Raw genomic sequence first — 13601 nt, forward strand, 5'->3', positions numbered from 1 at the left:
GGACCCACGTTCATGCACCAGCATCCTCAGTCAGGCTCAGTGCCCGGGGAATCGCGGTCAGTAGGTGAAGATCCTGTGGATAACACGGGGCGTCCACCAAGTGGACACATACAGATGTTTCATAAAGCAGAAGGCAAATAATTAAGACCTTGTCAATGCTTTAATACTCATTTCTGATATGAGCTGCTGATCTGACCCACAGGTACTTATTCATTCAGCAGGACGTAACAGCACGTACTTGACTTTAGCCATGTACACTATGCACATGTTTCTTTTCCGAATCAGGCTTATAAGTAGTCCATACCTGGAGTTGATTATTTTTTTCCACTGAAGTTTTGTGAAATATTAAGAGTTAGAAAGAAAGTTTGAAAGGAAATATTTCTTTTATTGAATGCAAATAATTCCTTTCTTCTTGCTACTGGTCTACAGGCATTTAAGGCAGAGATGGGCTGAGGGAGCAAGAGGTGAAGGTCTTCCCAGGTCTGCAGCTGATCAACAGGAGCACGTTGAACACCAGCACCGGGCTACACAAACAGCACAGCAGTGCCATTTTCTGGGAGCCTTGATATGTCAGGTCTTAGGTGAAGAGCTTGGTTACCATAAATGGCTACTGGGAAAAATGAAAAAAAAAAAAAAAAATAAAAAATCAAAATTAATCATTTGGGCAGAAACCTGCTGGAAACAGAGAAATAAAGAGCAAACAAAGCCTATTACCGGAATGGCCAGTGTGGTTCTGCAGGTGGCTGGTGGTTCACAAAGGCCATTTTAGCCGGTGTCCTGCGGGGCAGCCCCGCCATACCGGCCGTCACATGCTCCCCTGCCCCGCTCAGGACCAAGAAGATCCTTGACCTTCTCTGCCTCTCCATCTTGTGAGTCTGTAACCATCATTTCAGCATGTATCACTCACAGTCAGTATTATTAGTCATCATAATATTATCCAGCTGCTTGTTGTTTTTATAAAAAATAATAATAAAAAAAGACGACTATCATATTTAACTTTATGAACATTTTGCTGTAACAAGACTCTACCAGATGTTCTGCCCCTTGATTATGCATGCCACAAAAGCGTGTTTTATAATGACATAAATACAAAGCAAGATGAAAGTCATGGAAATGCCTGTGTGTTCTTTTCTTAACGCAGCTGCATTTGAGACGGTTTTTACATCTGTCAAGCATAAATCAAACAGGGAAAAACGATCCTCGGGACCAGCCCATTCCTTGACAGAGTCAGTGTTTTCTGTCACAAACATTGGTCCACATCAAGGATTAATCTCCATTATAAACTTCCACTTCCCACTTTCATGGGGAGATTAAGTTCAATGTTACTAAAGCATTTCCAAGCCTGGACTGGGAAGTGTTGAGAGTTTCAGTTTGACTACATTTATTGATCAGCGTTACGAAAGGTAAGTAATGAGCACTGCTTAAGGGAGATGCCTGTCAGCTATAATTCCTAATTTCTATTCCCAGCAGTGCCAAAACATACAGCAGTGGCTACGGCCAAATCTTTGACCTGGGCAAGAGACTTTTTTGTGGTTTTTGGGGGGACATCTTAATTAATTAATAGTTGAGATGCTCAGATGAAACTTCCTTATTGGTAAATATGAATATTTATTCTGTTTAAACATTTCACGTGACACCACTGGGGCACTGGCAAGCAGGATATCATATATCTAAAATTACTGAGTAAAGCCCAGTTTGCCTTAAACTGACAAACAGGCTGAAGTGATAAAGTGTTACTGTGTAAGCATAAAATACAGCGGTACCAGGAGAGAGTACCCAGCTTTTTTCTGACGTTTCCCAAGCAAAGCACTCTCTGTGGCAAGCCCTTGGCTGCACGTTACCTATATCCTGTATGAATGAATTTCTTTTTTGTGTGATTGTTCAAAGCCAGTATGTCCGTTTCTATAGAAGCACCCACAGGATCACTGAAAACCACATATTCAGCTCTTGTTAATGTCAGCAATGACGTACCAGAGCAAGTACTTGTTTGTCCTGAAGAAATACAGGACTTCCACTGCTCGAGTGCGAGCCTGCTGCCGAACGCCTGTTCAGAAAAAAAAAGAAAAGAAAAGAAAAAAGAAAAAAAAGTTGTTGACATGAGAGGAAAAACCAGGTTTCCTGTTTGAACTCTGACAGGTACTGGAAGATATGAGTAACATCAAATCTTGGTCTGCTCTAAAGGCAGTCTGTGGTCAGGGGGTTCTCACATTTGTTTGTGTGGAACAGCTTTGAATTGTTTGCAGATACCGCGCAGAAGAAACTCAGAGATCTTTATCGGGGCGCAGGACCTGTTATGAAATACATGCATTTGTGAACAGGTTACAGGAGATCAAAACGGCTCCAGATGATATGCCTCACATGCTGTAAAATGTGGTAGATGCTCCCGAGATACCTCCGAAAATATCACATGTCGCAGCGTTGTCGAGTACAGGCAGTGGCCACCTTTATTTCCATTTCTCACTCTGCGGCAGGCGAAAGGAGTTTGGGGGATTTTTTTCCAGATCATTCTTGTTTCTTTTTTTTTTTTTTTTTTTTTTTTGACTGCTCAGATTAAAACTTTCCTTCGTTATGATTTTCACTAACAGAACTACCCAAACAATTGCAAAGGAAACTAGATGCTGGAGAAAATGGCTTAAGACACCCTGGTTTGCGCCGGCTGCGTGCCATGCTCTCCCCTGCGGTGATGCTGCCGGGCGGGTGGGGGGTCATGTCGGCACAGCTGCCTGCATCTCCTCTGAGCTGCACAGCCCGACAGGGAAACCTGCAGCAAGGAGAGCCAGGATGGGTCCCACACGAGCGGTGCAGACCGTTCTGCAGCAGGAGGGAAAGCAGACAGACCGGGATGGGAACCCTGCCGGCAGACGCCTCAGCGGGCCGAGGGGACAGGGCCAGACGGCGACACCCTGCCCAGCTCTAAGAGGTGCTGGTGAGAGCTGCACCGTTGGTAAGAGACTTCCCAAAGTGCTCTGCCAAAGCAGTTGACCAAAATCCCAGCTGGAAGCCTCTTTCCCTGGCAGCACAGCCGGCCAGCCAACAGCGCGCTGCTTCCTCCCATCTCAAAGATCAGCCCCTACAAACCTGTGGACAATGTCTAAGCGGTTTGTCAGACACTGTGCGAGGAGCTCAGCCGCCCCCAGACCAGCGACTCACCCTCCAGCCCAGGTCTCCTGGTGCGATGTGAATCACAGAGTCACAGCGGGGCCAGGGCGGCAAGGGGCCACTGGAGCTCACCCCGTCCCCCCCGCTGCAGCAGCTCTCCTAGAGCAGGACCCACCACGTCCAGGCGGGTTTGAATGTCTCCAGAGAAGGAGACCCCCCCACCTCGCTGGGCAGCCTGTGCCAGGGCTCCGTCACCCGCAGGGCAGGGAAGTTCTTCCTCACGTGGAGCTGGAACTTCTCGTGGTGCGGTTTGTGCCCGTTGCCCCTTGTCCTGTCGCTGGGCACCACTGGAAGGGGCCTGGCCCCGTCCTGCTGGCACTCGCCCTGTAGATATATAAATAAAGGGCTCCAAGGGCCCTGCTTGGTCCCTTCCTTGTGACCAGCACATCTCCAACTCCGGCACCCAATCTGCACTCACATGCTTGTGATGCCTTCTCCTTTCGACCACCCCAACGTTGCATCACGGTGCCTTTGTATACACAAAACTAAGCCTCAATTTTCTTTACACTCTATTGCAAAACATCTTTTTCAAAACTCTATTAAAAGGCCTCCCCGAGCTCAGCTGCTCCCAAGTCATGTCAGGAGATACAGCTAGTTCACAGCTCCATGGTGCAATTCAGTAAGTGAATTCCCTACAGCGGCTTCAGCTCATCCATCCAGCAGAGCTCTCCTCAAAGCTGCGGGTCCCAAATTCACACCATCAGCGCTCTCACAGCCCAAACTGAGTCCACACGAGGAGCTTCCACCAAAACCAGAGGCAGGTCTGCATGCCCACCCGATGAAAGGGGACAGTCCTCCAGGAGCAACACTCTTCTTGGAGAGCATCGACACCTTGATCCATTACCATGAAACCACCATGCCAAGATACCACCAGGAGTTTATTGGAACTTCTCCTCTGGGCTGTGCCCTGTGCAGTGACGGGGGTCCCCAGCTGATGGGGGACAGTGCTCAGCACCACACAGGGTCAGACCTTCAAAACCATCAATTTTAGAGCTACTTGCACATCACTAACCTCAAACCTGCAGCTGATGAGACAGCGGCAGTGAGCTCCTCTCAAACACCCGTGGCCCCTCAGAGCTGAAGGCTTTGCCTCCTTACAGGCTGCAGACTCAGGCGCAGGAATGGGTCACAGCTATGGAGACTCACCAAAGGCAACGCTGTACAGATCTGTTACTGTTTGATTCTGCCTGCTCTCATGGATTTGGGGTTTATTTTAATTTTTCCAGCTGATGTGTGAGTCTCTTCTGCTATAGTGAACGCTCACGGAAAGCAAGTTTTCATTTTGCAGGCTGTAATACACATGGAAGTAAAGTGAAAATTAAAACCATTCAATCAAGGAACAGAACAATTCCCTACAACAGGGCTAGCCAGTGGCAGCTGAATAACAGTTAGGATTTCCGATCTGGGCTAGTCATAAATTCACTTAGCTTGCAAAAGCCTTTCTTCAGCTACTTGTAATAACTAGCAAGTTCGAAGCAGGAAAAAAGCTGCAGGTTCCCCAGACAGCTGATGCACAGCTCAGCCCCTCAGAGCACACGGCTGGAGGAACAGAAACTCAGCAAATAATTACCCCCTTAAAATATTAGGTATTGTGTTTGTTTTCATTTCTGAGCTAGAACCCTTTCAGATTCATTATTCTCTATACTAATTTTTGTAAATTTAGTGAAGTGTTTTTTTCCTTACAAGTCTGGATGGATTTTGCCAGCTGGATTTAGGTGGTGGTTGCAGTGCAGCTGACACAAATGCAGTATTAACAATATGTTCCCAATGGTCTGATACCAAAATCCCCCTGAAATGACTGGGACCTAAGTAAGTAGTTAACTTAGTACCTGTGCTTAAGAGCTTTCCTGACTCAGGGCTATAAATCACAAGAGAAAGCTGGAGGAATCCTCATGTCACTGAAATCATTGCCCAGTCACCACTTATTTGAGGATATCAGGATTAAGCCATTAACTTTTTTGTAGTAATTCATACCAATGTCATTAGAAATGGACTTGTATAATTTAAAAATGCATAAAGTAAAACCTAATGATATCAAGAATAAGAAAACCCAGTAGATTCATAACTAAAAATAATATTGAATTAATTCAGTATTACATGACACAGCAGTGGAAAAAAATTTAAAAACAGGGGCACTGGCTGCTCATGTACAGCACTACAGCATCATAAACTTACCAGAGTGAAGGGTTTAACTGAATACTAATCTATAGCAAATTTTTTAATAACTTTCAAAGTGAAACTGCTTAAAATAGCACATAACAGATCCGTGTTCCTTTGTCTTCAAGTATTGCTGTGAATTGTTACATTCAAAGTGCTGTCCCCGTTGTTGCTGTCTTGTTTTAGCAAATAATAAGGCCAGGTGTGCTCATACTCTTTGTAGATTTTGAATAATAATGGACAATCAAGAAGATAATCAAATTTAAGCAAGAGATAAGAAAGCCAGATTAATTCAATTATTAAATATTATTTATGTTCATTACATTAATTTGTTACAATTTCATTAAGGCATTTTCCCTTTTTAATTAACTCTTCATGCTTAAGTGCTGCTACCAAATGTTTTGATTCTTATTGGAATAAAATAATTACAAGGAATAGTCCTCTTGATCTTATTTAAATTTTTTTCTTTTCAACTTCTCCTTTTAGTTTGGATTTTGAGACAGTTAATAAGATGCAATAGGGCTCTGAGTGCTCTGAGCAAAAGCTTCATTTATTATATCCAGACGTTCCTGGTAACAAACACGCGATCCAGCCCTGCTCTGTAAATCCCACTGGAATTCCAGACATCAGGTGCCACACGCTGTACGTGACTCCAGCTCTGAATTAATATTTATCAGCAATATTACCCGATTTTACATTATCAAATAGGACACAGAGAGGCTGAGAATCAAAATAGCGTGTTGGCTTGTTAAGAAGAAGAAAAAAAAAAAGCATTTTTAACAAAGCGACTGCTTTTCAAAGTGTCTAAATGTTTTTGTCTTTTTCTCTTTTTCTTTTTTTTTTTTTATTCTATACTTTCAGAATATATAACCACAAGCATTTGAGCAAACTAGAGAAAAGAAACTGTTGGTAATTTTCTGTAAGTTTCAAAAGCCAGCAGGATATACATGCCATTTTATGTTTCTATCTATAGAGACCTGCAGGCAAACGTACAGTGGAACAAAGATAGACATCTAGATATATTTGTACCTGCCGTTTGGGTGCCTATATGGAGATAGATTCTTAATTAGATAAGTAAACAATGGAAACTTTTAAAGTTCTCCATTTGAGTGTACTGAACTCTGTATTTCGTTTGCTTCTTTAGTAATAATTTTTGCTCTGCTTTCCGTGCATTACAGCTGATCACAGCGCATCCAGCACTGCTGGTACACGGCACAGCACTGTGGGCTTCTGGACCCAGCTTTGGCCCACACTAAACAACCAAACACATCCAAGTGAAATAATTATCTTTGATTCAAATATTTCTTTGGCATTTAACATTTATTTTTTTTTTAGCAGAAAAATAATTTCTGAACTACCGAGGCAATTGCAACATGAAAGACCTCAAGCAGAACTAAAGCAGCAAGCTAAAATTTGAGAAATGTGGGTTTGTAATAGGTGCAATAACCAGGGTCCCACATGGGACCTTCGGTGAGGGATGGACCTCCCGGAGCAGTGCTGCTCCCCCTTGGCCATCCCCCCTTTCTCACTGCTACCAAATGAATATTCAGCAAAGTCGGGATCATTCTCCAATGAATTCTAGATGGGAAAAGTCAAACATTTTCCAAACCTGGGAAAAACAGATACCAGATCACAAACCACACACACCCAGTCCGTTTCTCTCTTTTTTTGCCTCTCCCCATCTGTTATTACCGTGCTGCTGCTGTGACCCAGCCCCAGGCTCGTTGCCAGTAACCAGCAATAGCCGTTGCTGCTGCAAGATGCTTGAATACAGAACTCAGCTTATATACCATGAAACCAACAGCCACAGTCAGGTTAGATGTTTTTACCCGTAGTTTGGCTGGACATTGTCATCGCTTGTCCCCATGGCTTTGGGGATCACGTCCCTGTCAGCCCAGAGGACACGCGGGGTTTGCCCCAGATCCCAGAACTCAGGTTAAGCCTGCGGTGATGATGCTCCTCTAACACACCTAATGCCTCAGTTTACAACGAACCAAGCACACATTTTGGGGGAAGAGATACTGTATCATTGGCTAGCAGGGATCACTAAAGCTCTGGAGAGTTCAGCAGGACTGTGACTACGCACACAAGATTCAGTTCAGACCACAGGACCTGATTCAGAAGCCCATGAGATCCATGCGCTGGGTTCCCAGCACTGCTGGAAAGAGCCATTCAAGTGTCTGCAGAAATCAATCACTTCTAGCAAACTGAAAAGCAATTTGCTTATTTTTATTAAACTTTCTTTTCCCATATACTGGCAAGGCTTTAAGGAAGCAAAGATATAAAACAGAAATATTTAAGAGAACATTCATTAATTTGTAATAGCTACAACATTGTGTGTTTCAAAACCCCATGTCTCTGGGAATCATGTGTTAAATATTCATCCCAATACTTATGCAATTCCAAAGAGGATATATATTTCTTTGCAAGCAAACTTTAAAAATTAATGAAGTGAAATAAATAAATCCAATAATATCCAGATGATGACTGACTAACTTTGCTCTCTTAAAGAAATCCGATGGCTTCAAGAGCCTTCTCCTCCCCTGACAGCCAATAGAGTTCCATTTTAACTATAGTTGATGGTTTCTTAGTCCTTATAACAAAGGATTAAAATGTACAATTTTGATAATAAAACTTGTCTGTAAAACCAGAATGTGAACCAGGCACCAATTAATAGGCTGAAGGCTTTTCCAAATCTATCACTCCATTCTCCAACAAACTTCCCCCAGGTGCCCAGGTGCAGGAAGGGCTGGATGGCAGTGAGTTTGGGAAAGGAAAACAAAAAAGATATTCCTGGAGAACTGCCCCAAAAAGGGTATGTGATCTAAAAGACAAAAGTCAGCAACTTACCAGTGGGTAAATAAAAAATAAAAATAAAATTTAAAAAGTAAAAAACCTAAAATCTAGTGATAAGCAAAGCCCAGTGACAATGCTAAAATGCCCCCCGGTGCCTGGTGCAGTGACATTGCTGTGGTACGGGGAGTTTATCAGCTCCTTAACCCAAGTGTTCCTGGAGGTTTGGGGCACTGCTCGGAATCCTCAGTACTTTTTGGATGTCTAAAATAGCCTCCAAGTACAGGACATAAAATCTAACATACAGCTAGGTGCACAAGTAACAAGGTCAGATCCCTTAGTATAACATACAGTTATGTTTCATCTTAGGCGAATTTGGAGTGTTCACTAGAAGTGAAAGTTGGCACTGAGATGAGGCTAGCTCAGTATCTCCTGCTCATATCTTCAAACTTCATGTGAGCTACAAAAGCTGCATAGATTTTGTGACAATCCCTCACTTTATTTTATTCTAGGCTGGAGGGAGGTAAAAAGGAGGGAAAGAAAGCAAAAAGATTAACAAAGAAATAAAATCCTTGCTCTTAATAGGAGAAAAATAAAGCAAAAGGATTCATAAAGGGATAATAAAGAAAATCCTTGCTCTTAAGAGCAAAAGATAATTCTTGGGTTGCAAATGTCACTTTTCAGTTGATGAATTTCTCGCTCCCACCAAATGTTTCTTTGATTTTTCACTTTCAGGGTCTGTGTTGTATAAATATTTTATTTTTGACCACAATAGAGGCCGCTCATAACCCATTTATGTGTTCCTGGGGCTCCTATTGATGCCATTTCAGGATTCTCTATAGCAACACATTTCGTGCTAATTTTATCAGTATCAGTTTTATCCCACCTATTGTGTGGCTGGTAAACTTGAAAGCACCGCATGACATCCAACACTAGGAAATCACCACGGAATTTTACCTTCAGATTTCAACACTAACTCTTCAGTAGCTAGAAATCCAGGCTCAGAGCAATAATTCTGTTCCTGCCACACAATGTAAGTATCCAAGTGGTTGTAAGTACTGCTATTTTTAGCTCATACAAAGCTTCAGCTTCCCCAAACCAAAAAAAAAAAAGGCAGAAATGAATGAGAATCATCTGCAAAGCGTGTGTTCAAATCATCTACAATACTCCAAGTGTGTTTGTTCTAAGTGGTTTTTGGGACTCAGGATTATTCCAGTTTTCTGGTTAAAATCCACATCAGCTTCATACAGCAGGGTGGTACAACTTCACTTTTTTACCTTTCTGGCTATGATCCAGCTCCCAGCCACACTTCTTTCTTGGGCCACCTGAACCTACCTCGATTTTCTCCTTTCAATCCTGATTCTCACTTGGTCATGGCCATGACCACTGAACCGAGTACCCAGACCCAAATCATGCCTTACCCGTAAGTTGCTCTCTACAGTACAGGATTTCCCAGACAGTATTGTGCAAATGCATATGTGCATTGTAAAAAAAACTCCTCTGAATGCAAACTTTCCTAAACCCTTTGATGACAGCAATAGAAAGTGGGACTGCAAGTGCTGATGCAATGCCACTTACTTGCATTTCTCATTATTATAACAAGCAGGCAGTCTACAGGCTCTAGAAACCAAACAGCAGCCAGGGACCAATTCTCCTCCAGTTGCTACCCTGCTGCTGATAAAATGTTATGGCATAGGCAAACTCTGCCCCCAGACTTTTATATAGACACTTGTACACATGCAGGCCCACAAAAGGCACTGACATCACTGCTTTTAATAGCAATTAGCATGTCAAGACAGGAGGCAGAGTATTTATCTGTTTGAGAAAAATGCTGCATCCAACCAGCAACATCACAGCACCTTTATTTGAACAGGAGCAAAATACACAAGCAAAGAGGAGAACAGGAAAGACGCTGCGTGGCGTTGGGTCCCAAAGACACACAGAGCCACAGCTCCATCATCCCTGCCGCTGCTGCTGCTGCTGGAGCTGCTGCTCCTGCACTGAAGGCAGCTGGGCAGTTTTCCCCTCAACAAAAGGAGATGTGCTCACTACCCAGACAGGAGAAAGAAAAATTTCAAAGAAGAAACCCTAAAATGTGGCAAGGGTGGTACACACCACCTGGAGTTTCAGAAAGCTACCAGTTTGTTTGGTTCATTTTTTCTACATTTGTTGTATTTCTGTTTTGGTTTTATTCTGTTCCACCTCCTTTCTCTCTTTCAGGTCCTGTGTTACCATTACTACTTAACTGGAAAGGGCTTTCTTTAAACATTTCCAAGTAGCCTTTGGAAGGATATCTTTCCACAGCCCTCAGAGTTTCTACCGAAATTATTTTCCTCTCCTATCTTAACAATCTTTTTGGTTCAACAGTATACTTTATCTTTCTGTGCTCTTCTTTTTTAACAGCCCTCCACACGACCATGAGGTACCAGTCAGAGAGTTTCCATTGACTTCACTGAGCTTCTGTTCACACTTCACGTTCAAAAGTTTTCTGCCCCTTCTCATCTTCAGATCCCTTTACCGCAATGCTTCCTACCCACACAGAAACTAGTTTGTATGAGCTGGAAATCTCATGAGACTGTGGCTCTCAGGTTGTTTCCAGTTCCCAAAGGTGGCAATGTTTTTTGCCCTCAAGGGGTTTTAGTAACTCCCATTCTGAACTGGCTACAAACAGAATTTTTCAGACATAAAAAGTCCTCAGATCTGGTCAGATTTAGATTTTAAAAAACGAGGGTACTCAGCCACTTTTAGACCTATCGATTTCAGAAAGTTTGAGTGATTCTTCAGCATGGATGCCAAAGTGGCTACCCATTGCCAGGTACCTGGGTATCCAGCCGCACCCAGAAGGTGAACACCAACAACGCATTATCAAGTTGATTCACCAGAGATCTGCAGGGAAGTCTCAGATCCAATTCTGTTCAGTGTTTTCCCTAAAATCAGGGATAATAAAACAGAAAGAGCACATTTAGTTTTGCAGATGATGGGAATGTGGAAGCCATTGCAAACATATCAGAGAACAGGACTGAAGTTTAACATGATCTTTACAACAGAAATAAAAATGGATTACGTTCAACATGGACAAGTATCATAAAGGAAAGGAGTAAGCACTAATATGCACCTGCAAATGTGCCTTGTGAAAAGATTATAGTGAACAGGCATCTATAATTGCAGGCTGTTTCCAAAAGAGTGAATATGCAATATTTCCTGTAGAATACACAACAAAATGCATCAGCTGTGTGCAGTATCAGCGTGGCCTCAGCTGTTCCACCGAACCGCTTTGCGCCTTCAACTTCAAGAAGGATATGGAGCAGTTGGAGAGAGTGCAAAAGCCAAAGAGAAGAATGACCAGACAACCTGGAAATACAGCCTATGGGAGAGGACTAAGAAAACTGAGGTTGCTGAGCTCAGAGAATGGGCCACCAGCAAGGGAACAACACAATCACAGTCCCTAAAAGGTATCCAAACAAGAAAATAGTTTACGGGGCACATCCACAGATGATAGTGAAGAGGATGGACTTATATTTTGGCAAGAAAGATTCAGGTTAGATGTTCAAGGAAACCCTCTAGTGAAAGGAAAGCACTGGAATAGGCTGACTGGAGAAGCTATGGAGCTCCCATCATGGGAAGTCTTTAAAAGCAGATTAAAAAGCTTTTCACTGCAATGGCAAAGGTAGTTTTTCCTGTAGTGGTTCAGGGGATGGGCCAGAAGACTTGAGAAGTCCTTTCCTTGCTTATTAAACAGCTAGCTATGGTTAGGTTCTCTGGGAAGATCAAAGCGAACCCTTAACCAAGCACAATGCAACTGCAGATTCATGGATGTTGTAATGATACAATTTTCTGGATTTTTAAACCCTCAACAACAGTTAGTGGCCAACCTTGCCCAGAAAGTCCACACAGATGATGCAATTCCACTCTGCTGACAGAGGTCTATGGTGGGAACAGGGAAGAGTCCACCTTGACTGCTTTTCACTGGCAGATCCAGAGTTCTCCAGGAACTGGCTTGGCTTGAGAGAGAAGGATGGAGCTCCAGCACTTTTCCATGACACACTTGAGCTCGTATTTTCTTAGTCTTTGTCTAACAACAACAAAAATAAAAGCATTGTCAGATCTCTCTGCTTTTGTGCCATCCTGTTTTCATTCCCACCCACCATCTGCCTGTTCCTTACCCTTCTCCCACCACCCTCAGAGCTCTTCCATCAACATAACATCTGGGCATCAACAAGAACATTAGGATTTTGCCTATTATGGAGAGGTCATTTCTGAGATCAGCCTTCCCAAGCACTAAGAGAAAAGAAGAAATGAAGCAGGAAAAAGATGAGTAACAGCAATTGCCACATGGGCAGCAGAACCGGACATTCTTTGAGCAAAGCGAGTCCCAGGAGTTCCTGCCTTCCACCCCATGCCTCCTTTATGCTCTTCTCAGCATTGGTCAAGGCAAAGGTAAACAACCAACAGAACATCCTGCACTTCAACCAGGAGCAAGACGTTGCAATCATAAACTCTGGGCCAAATCCTCACGTTATGCTGATGATTTATCCCAAAGGAGGGTCTGGCCACCCTGGCTTATTGTTCACACACGCTGTGTGCATGAGGTTCACTCAAATTTTGCTCCCTTGACTAGCTTGATATTTACTTGTACAATTATTTTATGTAGACTTATTGTTCAAGCCTTTTCTTCTGTTCTTGTAAAGATTAACTTTTTAGAAAGATGTTCAGCTGGCAAAACAGTTTGAAATATAATTCTCTGGTGGTCTATTTTCAGAAATGAGATACTTGATGGTCACTATATTTCACTACTAGCATTTAGTGGTTTTAAAAGTTGTTTTCTCTTCTGCATATTAACATAATTTGTTTACTATAAAAAGACTCCTAAACATATATTTGTACAATCTTCCTTGTCCATTACAGAATGAAACCTGAATGTTATATCAAAGAGGCTAAGGCAAAGTCTAGTCTCAAAATGTTCTTACCCAAAACCAACTCCACTTGCAGACTCTAACTGCTTATTTTCCAGATAAGCTCAAAAGCCTTTAAAACAACAACACAGGCACGTACACCACACCCCATCAGAAATGCATCACATTCCGTTATTGTTGCAAGAAATATCATGATAAGAATCCCAGTGCACAGGAGACAGACTCACCAAAAGCACAGACTCTGGTCTTCTGCACTCAGCAGACAATATCAGTGGAGAATAAATAGTGACTTTAAAAACAAGTTACACGACTTACAGCTGTGCTTCAAACACTGCTCCTGCTCTCTGCTCCTGCCCGCAAAAAAGCAGGCAGGCAAAGATCTCGGACACTAGAGGACTCTTCAGAAAAAGGATTTTTAAGAGATCAGGAAAAACTGTCCTCTTCCCTCATCAGTCATGCTTGCCACTGATGTTTTATTCTGGGTAGACATTTAACTGCAAGTACTATTTGACATGCCACACTCCCGTCTGCAGTGGATATGATTACATGGTGGGGCAGGGCATTCTCTGGTTGTGAGAG

The 13601-nt window shown here is 42.8% G+C and overlaps 1 long non-coding RNA gene across 1 annotated transcript; it reads right to left on the reverse strand.

Annotated features, from left to right (window-relative positions):
• Positions 1-409: 409 nt before the first annotated feature.
• On the reverse strand, positions 410-13396 carry LOC119152995. The gene is made up of 5 exons (XR_005106001.1): positions 13250-13396; positions 11982-12181; positions 10929-11036; positions 1972-2044; positions 410-607 (listed from the first exon to the last, which is right to left on the reverse strand). It is a non-coding gene; the product is annotated as an uncharacterized LOC119152995 (long non-coding RNA).
• Between the last annotated feature and the right edge of the window lie 205 nt (positions 13397-13601).

Source organism: Falco rusticolus, chromosome 8, assembly GCF_015220075.1.
Source record: "Falco rusticolus isolate bFalRus1 chromosome 8, bFalRus1.pri, whole genome shotgun sequence".
Classification (NCBI taxonomy): domain Eukaryota; kingdom Metazoa; phylum Chordata; class Aves; order Falconiformes; family Falconidae; genus Falco; species Falco rusticolus.